This window comes from Haematobia irritans, chromosome 3 (assembly GCF_050003625.1).
Source record: "Haematobia irritans isolate KBUSLIRL chromosome 3, ASM5000362v1, whole genome shotgun sequence".
Classification (NCBI taxonomy): Eukaryota; Metazoa; Arthropoda; class Insecta; order Diptera; family Muscidae; genus Haematobia; species Haematobia irritans.
The window spans coordinates 89,456,513-89,466,413 of record NC_134399.1 but is presented as its reverse complement, the minus strand read 5'-3'; positions in this window follow the sequence as shown (position 1 = coordinate 89,466,413).

Sequence of the window (9,901 nt, the reverse complement as noted above, 5' to 3'; positions counted from 1 at the left end):
TTGTTCTTTAAGCATTGTTGTCGTTTTTTTATTTCAGCTTAAAACCATACATTGACTAAACTACAAGAGTAGCTTAACCAACAGAGGAAAAGAATGTTTGTCAAATTTATTTGGGCAAAGCCCTATAGACTGCAAGATGGTTGGATGGACGCACGTTTCGGAATTACCACATTCCTCATCAGCATCCTCTACTTGCAGCAAAACTATCAACCAATTATCAGAATAAATTCAGGCAGTTTATTAAACCCAACAAAAACCACACTTGAACCCTCCGAAAAAAGGTTTTACATTGATAGCCGGCTTATGCCGGCTATCAATGTAAAACCTTATTTCCATAGAAATATTTCCATAGAAAAATTTCCATAGAATTTTTCTCAAAATCTTATTTCCATAGAAATAAGATTTTGAGAAAAATTTTTATAGAAATAATATTTCGAAAAAAAAATCCTACACAAATACAATTTTGACAAAATTTTCTATAGCAATAAAATGTTGACAAAATTTTTTTATAGGAAGAAAGTTTCGCCAAAAATTTCTATGGAAATATTTGTTTGGTAGATTTGTGGTAATCTTCAAATTTTGTTAGATTTTTTTTTTGGCACGAGTGGTAACTGTTGTTACCACACATTGCTAAAGATCAAGCCTTGCCGGCTTCTAATTTCCTCCTCTAAAGCCACCAAAATGTAAAAATTATTACAAATTGTGTTGAGTGAAAATGTCCATACATTGTGGCCCTACGTCTTACAAGACGCTAAATATTAGAAAAAACCTACATATAAGGAATTTCCCCTAGTTCTAGCAACACTGGCTGTAGTTGATATTGCACCTACGGGTTTAGTATGCCACTAATATTGAGCCCGTTATTAAACAAGAGAAAATCGCTCAATTAATGTGGATAATAAATCCAAATTTGTAAAAATTGAGCAATATTCTTATGTAAGAGCTACAAGTACATATAAATACGATCGCCCAGTACATCGAAATTTGAAACTTCAGTAACATTGGTTAATAAATAGGAGTATTATGGCCAAATGTGGGAAAATCGAGCGATGCATATATATGGAAGCTGTATGTAAATCTGAACCAATTTGCATAACATTTTGCGGGTCTGATTAGTACCACAAAATGTTACCTTGTGCAAAATTTGAGTAAGATCAGTTAAGAAATGAGGCCTCTATGGTCAAACATAAGGTTTTTAGGGGCAAAATTTTCAAAATCGGGCGATACATATATGGGAGCTATATCTACATCTGAACCGATTTCGATGAAATTTTGCACATACCGTTAGTACTATAGAGGACGGGATCTAGCCAACTTTGATTAAGATCGGTTAATAAATAAGGGTTCTATTGACAAATTTGGGAAAATCGAACCGATTTAGATGAAATTTTGCAGACTTGAAGGGCGATGAAAAATATTATTTTTTGCCAAATTTGATGGCGATGCGTTTGTAAAAAAGCGCAACGTAACCCCATTTGTCGAAATCGGGCGATACATATATATGGAAGCTATATTTAAATTTGATCCAATTTCTTCCAAATTCAATAACAGGTTGGCTGATAAGTCCCCGGTCTGACACATACATAGCGTCGCTAGTATTAAATGCATATTATTTTTATATAGTACCAACCTTCAAATGATTCATGTCAAAATTTGACGTCTGTAAGTCAATTGGTTTGTGAGATAGAGCGTCGTTTGTGAAGAAACTTTTGTTATTGTGAAAAAAATGGAACAAAAGGAATTTCGTGTTTTGATAAAATACTGTTTTCTGAAGGGGAAAATACGGTGGAAGCAAAAACTTGGCTTGATAATGAGTTTCCGGACTCTGTCCCAGGAAAATCAACAATAATTGATTGGTATGCAAAATTCAAGCGTGGTGAAATGAGCACGGAGAACGGTGAACGCAGTGGACGCCCGAAAGAGGTGGTTACCGACGAAAACATCAAAAAAATCCACAAAATGATTTTGAATGACCGTAAAATGAAGTTGATCGAGATAGCAGAGGCCTTAGAGATATCAAAGGAACGTGTTGGTCATATCATTCATCAATATTTGGATATGCGGAAGCTCTGTGCAAAATAGATGCCGCGCGAGCTCACATTTGACCACAAACAACAACGTGTTGATGATTCACCCGAGTTTTTCCGTCGATATGTGACAATGGATGAAACATGGCTCCATCACTACACTCCTGAGTCCAATCGACAGTCGGCTGAGTGGACAGCGACCGGTGAACCGTCTCTGAAGCCTGGAAAGACTCAAAAGTCCGCTGGCAAATTAATGGCCTCTGTTTTTTTGGGATGCGCATGGAATAATTTTTATCGATTAACTTGAGAAGGGAAAAACCATATATGGCGTTATTGGAGCGTTTGAAGGTCGAAATCGCGGCAAAACGGCCCCATATAAAGAAGAAAAAAGTGTTGTTCCACCAAGACAACGCATCGTGCTACAAGTCATTGAGAACGATGGCAAAAATTCATGAATCGGGCTTCGAATTGCTTCCCCACCCACCGTATTCTCCTGATCTGGCCCCCAGCGACTTTTTCTTGTTCTCAGACCTCAAAAGAATGTTCGCAGGGAAAAAATTTGGCTGCAATGAAGAGGTGATCGCCGAAACTGAGGCCTATTTTGAGGCAAAACAGAAGGAGTACTACCCAAATGGTATCAAAAAATTGGAAGGTCGTTATAATCGTTGTATCGCTCTTGAAGGAAACTAGGTTGAATAATAAAAACGAATTTTGACAAAAATATGTGTTTTTCTTTGTTAGACCGGGACATATCAGCCAACCTGTTAGTGTTCGTCCTTGTGGCCAAGAAACTCCCTGTTCCTAATTTTTTCAAAATCGGTTAATAATTGCGACCGGAATCCTGTGAACAACAAATACATGGACAGACGGACGGACACCAAAGGCTAGATCGACTCAGAAGGTGATTCTGAGTCGATCGGTATATATTTTATAGCGTCTAAAATCAATATTTCTGGTAGGCACATTTTTTGGCAGATCAAAGTTATTATACCCTGACCACTATGTGGTTTAGTTATAAAAACAATAATTCTTGTAAGGAGAAAACTTTAAGAAGATACTTCAAGGTCCGTCTGTCTGCTAGTTATAATTTAAGAAGATACTTCAAGGTCCGTCTGTCTGCTAGTTATAATCAGGGATGATAAATAACATTCTTCAAATTGTTCTGAATCAGATACTTTTTTTAAGCCAAGAGTTACTTTTTGAATTTGGATAAGGCCTTTTCTGTTTTGCTTTTAAAAGAGAACCTCCAGGATAAAATGGTAAAAATGCCCGCTTGCCATACAGATTGCCATGGTTTTATTGTGGTACTTCCTGAAGTAATGCAGAAATTGCTTAGACTCCAAATCGGTTCAGATTTAGATATAGCTCCCATATATATGTATCGCCCGATTATGAAAAATTTACCCGCAATAACTTTATTTGTGCCTATAATAGCCTTATTAATTAACCGATCATACTCAAATTGAGCACGAGGTAACCTCCTGTGGTATCAACTATCATCCATAATAGCCTTATTTATTAACCGAACTTACTCAAAAAAAATGCCATTTTGACTACTCTTTTGGCGACTCTTTTTTTGCTGGGGTGTGCAAAACGGCTGAAATTCGAAAGAGTTACTGTTTGATTCTTTCCATCGTACCATAAACTTAGCAACACCAAATTTTTTGGAGGTACCAAATACTGATCGTTATTGGAACTATGGACATTTAAGAAAAGGCCGACTCAGCTATTGATGCTCATGTCCAGCAATGAGTGACTTAGAATCTGTCTCATTTGGATTCGGAATTTAGCACTGTTATATTTTATATTCTCTGTATAGTAATCGGGCTTTATTTGATTTGAGAGAAGCGTTCCATATGTATGTAAGGATAAACTGATTTGGACTAGTTAAAATATAATAAGCTAATGAACTTAAAGAAGTCAACGGTACCAGAAGTGTCGCGGGGGTACCACGGTACTTTTCTTACTAAAATAGTATCAACAAGTATATATGGCCGTAAGTTCGGCCAGAACGAGTCTATGGCCTTCAACGGCAACGACAAAGACGCAAAATCATTCAATTCCCAATCACGCAGATGCGCCGTCTTGAGATGACCGACACTTTGGTATTTTTAGTGCCAATTTTATTCGCCAAATGTCCATGTGATAGACATTCAGGGATGTGGCAATTCTGCAATAGATATGAAACAAGTAACCTCCTAAGTCATTCTTGGTTGTCGAATGTTAAATGTGATGGTGCAGAGTCCTGTTGAAATATCCATAAAAAAATACTGTTTTTTAAAAATATTTAATAAAAAATTGCCGCTGGTGAAATTTGAACCAGCGTTCTTTATTTTTTCATTCATAATAATAAATAACATCACAGGAAGTAGTTAGAATGTCATATGAGGTCACAAATATTTTAATAGACGTTTTGATGCATCGTGTTCAATGGCATTTGTGGCTGAGTGTTCTGCTCTGGTGCCAACAGACCCAGGTTCAACCCCCGGTGGAAGCGAAGAAATTTTTCAGTTTATAAAAATTATAGAATAGGAAAAAAGTGTAACAAACAATACTGATCAAAATAAAAAGTTAAATTGAAAAACAAAACTTTATTTTTTAAATTTCTCCATCGAAATGAACTTCCAAGGTACAACTTCTGAAGCAATGCAAAGGATCCAAAAATGAAGTACTTCCGTCCTATGACAAGCCCATGTACAATTCATTGGAGATCATCCCAGTTTGCAAATCCAAACTACTTTTTTGCTGGGAGTATCTTGGAGGAGCGAATTCCATCCGATTCGGTTGAAATTTTGTACGCTGTGTTAGAATATGGTCTTTAACAACCATGCAAACATTGACCCATATCAGTCCATAATTATATATAGCCTCCGTTTTAACCGAACCCCAGATTTGGATTTTGGAGCCTCTGGGAGGAGAAAATTTGATCCGATCAGGCTGAAATTTAGTATGTCATGTTAGTATAGGACCTCTAACAACTATGCAAACATCACCAGTGTCACTATACCCATACCATGAGGTATCCCCCGCTTTGTTTAACGGTTTGTGTAATGTGGTGTTTGTGGACACTTTGTCGTTACCAGGTCATTACCAGTAATGTTTGGAGGTCGTTACCAGTAATGTACTTGTGCATCGGATTAAACACGGTTTATTTTTGTTTCATCTGACCGTTTAACTTATTTCAAGTCATCAACGGTCCAATTTTTGGGCGCTTAACTAGACATTTTCCATTTAATGAAGATTGCAAAAAGTGAAAACATATACTCAGTTCTGCTCACCACTGTATATTCCAAATATGGACGATTCCGAACAGATGTTTGACATTACATACTACTATATTAAATGTTTAATATCTTCAAAAAAGACTTAAAGTCAGAAAAGAACCGTGATATAAACGAAATAGACTTTGTTTGTGGATCGAAAAATATTTTTTATTGCAAAAATAAATATTTTGTAACAAAAAAATTTTGTTTGGTGATAAAAGTTTAAAATTGTCGAAGAAATTGAAAATACTCTTACAAAAAGAAAACGTTTCCAAATGTTTTTTTTTCTTTTTATTGTGGTCTGTGTTTTTCTCAGTGTATGGTGGTCTATATTTTTTTCAGCGCCTGGAGTCGAACCCAAAATTATATGTGGACAAAACGTGATTTTGGAAATAAATGAACAAAAAACAAAAACAATTAATAAAGCACCCTTATGCGGGTTATGCTACTACTGGTATGCTGTGGACTTTGTGAACTTACCATTGCAACCTAGAGTACGTACCATATTGTTATGAAATTCTATGCCATTCATAGTATCCCGTCAGTAACAGCCACCAGACTCTGATGTTTGTTTCTTATACCACTCTGGGTCTGTCTGGCAATGATAAGAGAAAGCTCCCTTTGTTTGACTTCAGTACCTTATGCTTACTTTAGCATAATTATCTACATTAGTTTCCTTCTCAGTATTTCTCTTTGCATGAAAAGCGACCTTATTTGTCAAGACATTAATCAAAGGTAAAAAGCATCTAAGCAAATTTACGTAGTGAGTGGTACAAAGCGAAGGCAGCTAAGGAGCAAATCATATGCACATCCTTAAACAGTGTTGCGGGTTTGTACACGCTCACAAAAAATCGCTTCTGTAACATATACTCCCAAACATATTTTGCTTCAAGCATATATATTTTTGGGTATTGCCCAAACATTTATATGTTTAATCTCTTCCAATATATAATATGTTTGAAAGCATATTGGTCTAAACAATATATGTTTGGGTAGTCTAAGTTCCAAACATTTTGTATTTTTGCATCCAAATTCAATAATGTTGTCTTCCAAAAAACAATATGTTATTATGTGAACATATAATATGTTTGGAAGCATTTTACATCCAAAAATATTATATGCTTAAAAAAAATTCTCCCAAACAATATTGTGCTCAAAATTTTATTTATTTATTTATATATTTACAATCATAATGAATTATGAAAATAAACAGGTAATATAGGTGCTAACAACATAGGTTTTCGACCTGAATGCTCAAAATTTTGTTTCTGCCCAATTGTATATTCCCCCACATCTTTCTCACTTCCACGAGATTTTTTAGTTCTTAGCACCTTTTTCTGTAATACAAACATTGTAGAAGAAATTATTCAATTGTATGATTTTTATACCCTCCATCATAGGATGGGGGTATATTAACTTTGTCATTCCGTTTGTAACACATCGAAATATTGCTCTAAGACCCCATAAAGTATATATATTCTGGGTCGTGGTGAAATTCTGAGTCGATCTAAGCATGTCCGTCCGTCCGTCCGTCCGTCCGTCCGTCCGTCCGTCCGTCCGTCTGTTGAAATCACGCTAACTTCCGAACGAAACAAGCTATCGACTTGAAACTTGGCACAAGTAGTTGTTATCGATGTAGGTCGGATGGTATTGAAAATGGGCCATATCGGTCCACTTTTACGTATAGCCCCCATATAAAGGGACCCTCAGATTTGGCTTGTGGAGCCTCTAACAGAAGCATATTTCATCCGATCCGGCTGAAATTTGGTTTATGGTGTTGGTATATGGTCTCTAACAACCATGCAAAAATTGGTCCACATCGGTCCATAATTATATATAGCCCCCATATAAACCGATCCCCAGATTTGGCTTGTGGAGCCTCTAAGAGAAGCATATTTCATCCGATCCGGCTGAAATTTGGTACATGGTGTTGGTAGATGGTCTCTAACAATCACGCAAAAATTGGTCCACATCGGTCCATAATTATATATAGCCCCCATATAAACCGATCCCCAGATTTGGCTTGTGGAGCCTCTAAGAGAAGCATATTTCATCCGATCCGGCTGAAATTTGGTACATGGTGTTGGTACATGGTCTCTAACAATCGTGCAAAAATTGGTCCACATCGGGCCATAATTATATATAGCCCCCATATAAACCGATCCCCAGATTTGGCTTGTGGAGCCTCAAAGAGAAGCATATTTCATCCGATCCGGCTGAAATTTGGTACATGGTGTTGGTAGATGGTCTCTAACAATCATGCAAAAATTGGTGCACATCGGTCCATAGTTATATATAGCCCCCATATAAACCGATCCCCAGATTTGGCTTGCGGAGCCTCAAAGAGAAGCAAATTTCATCCGATCCGGCTGAAATTTGGTACATGATGTTGGTATATGGTCTCTAATAACCATGCAAAAATTGGTCCACATCGGTTCATAATTATATATAGCCCCCATATAAGCCGATCCCCAGATTTGGCTTGCGAAGTCTCCAAGAGAAGCAGATTTCATCCAATCCGGTTGTAATTTTGAACATGGTGTTAGTATATGATCTTTAACAACCGTGCCAGAATTGGTCCATATCGGTCCATAATTATATATAGCCCCCATATAAAACGTTCTCCAGATTTCACCTCCGGAGCCTCTTGGAGGAGCAAAATTCATCCGATCCGGTTCAAATTAGGAACGTGGTGTTAGTATATGGTCGCTAACAACCATACAACAATTGGTCCAATCACTCAAAAATTGGTCCATATCGGTTCATAACCATGGTTGCCACTAGAGCCAAAATTAATCTACCAAAATTTTATTTATATAGAAAATTTTGTCAAAATTTTATTTCTATAGAAAATTTTGTCAAAATTTTATTTCTAGAGAAAATTTTGTTAAAATTTTATTCGGTTCACAATAAAATTTTCATCATTGTCAAAATTTTATTTCTATAGAAAATTTTGTTCAAATTTTATTCGGTTCATAATCATGGTTGCCACTCGAGCCAAAAATAATCTACGAAGATTTTATTTCTATAGAATATTTTGTCAAAAGTCTATTTCTATAGAAAATTTTGTTAAAAGTTTATTTCTGTAGAAATTTTTATCAAAATTTTCTTTCTATAGAAAATTTTGTCAAAATTTTTATTTCTATAGAAAATTTTGTTAAAATTTTATTTCTGTAGAAAATTTTGTCAAAATTTTATGTCTACTTTGTCAAACTGAATTATATACGTATTGGATCGATCTTTTTTGATTTAATATATACCACGTATGGACTTACATACAATTTAGAAGATGGTGTTAGGAGGTTTTAAGATACCTTGCCATCGGCAAGCGTTACCGCAACTTAAGTAATTCGATTGTGGATGGCAGTGTTTAGATGAAGTTTCTACGAAATCCATGATGGAGGGTACATAAGCTTCGGCCTGGCCGAACTTACGGCCGTATATACTTGTTTTTATTTTAATTTTACCTTTTGCCGGACGGGGATTCGAACAGCGGACCACACAGTTTGTAAGGATCAAAGAAGTAGCTGATCAATTGCCCAAGGAAAAATAAAATGTTAATTTTGTAATAACAAGCAACAACCACCAACTTAATTCAATATCGCTCCCTGTTAAATAGCGCTCCAAGCTACTAAACACATATATGTTTATAGGCTATTTCTAAATTAATATATGTTTGCATCCAAGCATATTATATTTACAAACATTTTATGCCCCAAACATAATATGTTCTAACATATTAACATATATGTCCCAAACATGTTATGCTAGTTTATGAACATTATATGCTTGCACTCAAAAATATTGTGTTTAAAAATTTGTGTTCCAAACATATAATGTTTATAGCCAAACATATGAAAAACAGTCTTTTTCATCCGTGTAGGAATTACTAATTGTTGCTAATTTAGGAAATTTAAATTGTTTAACGCCCAATGTAAAAATGTTAATTTTTTTATACTCACCGTTTAAAACCAATTGTATAACCTCAACCATAGGATGAGGTGAATAAACACATTGTCATTCAGTGTGTAACCCATCACAATATTGGCCTCAGGCCCAAGAACAGCCTAAAAGCATACATTTCTCTCGAACGAACTTTTAGGCAAACGTTATTCCCGTTTTCTTTAAAGTATTTTCGGTAGGAGAAAATAATCATAAGTCAATGAAAAACGGTGCAATGTTCTTGTCTGATTCATCTCCTCTAATAGAAGAGTTTTTAGACACAAAAGAAAATATTGATTTTGTAAAATTTCATTCCTTAAAAACCATACACTTTTTCAGCACCAAAAAATGGTTCAACTTGGGAGAAATGATTCTCGTATGTAATTTTCATAGGAAATCAACATATAAGACGCGAATTGAATCATCTCACCCAGCCAGATCTTACTAGAGATTATGGAAATGTTGATTGGCCGAGACTGAAACATATGTAACAGGTTGGCTGATAAGTCCCCGGTCTGACACATATATGGCGTCGCTATTATTAAATGCATATTATTTTTATATAGTACCAACCTTCAAATGACTCGTGTCAAAATTTGACGTCTGTAAGTCAATTACTTTGTGAGATAGAGCGTCTTTTGTGAATCAACTTTTGTTATTGTGAAAAAA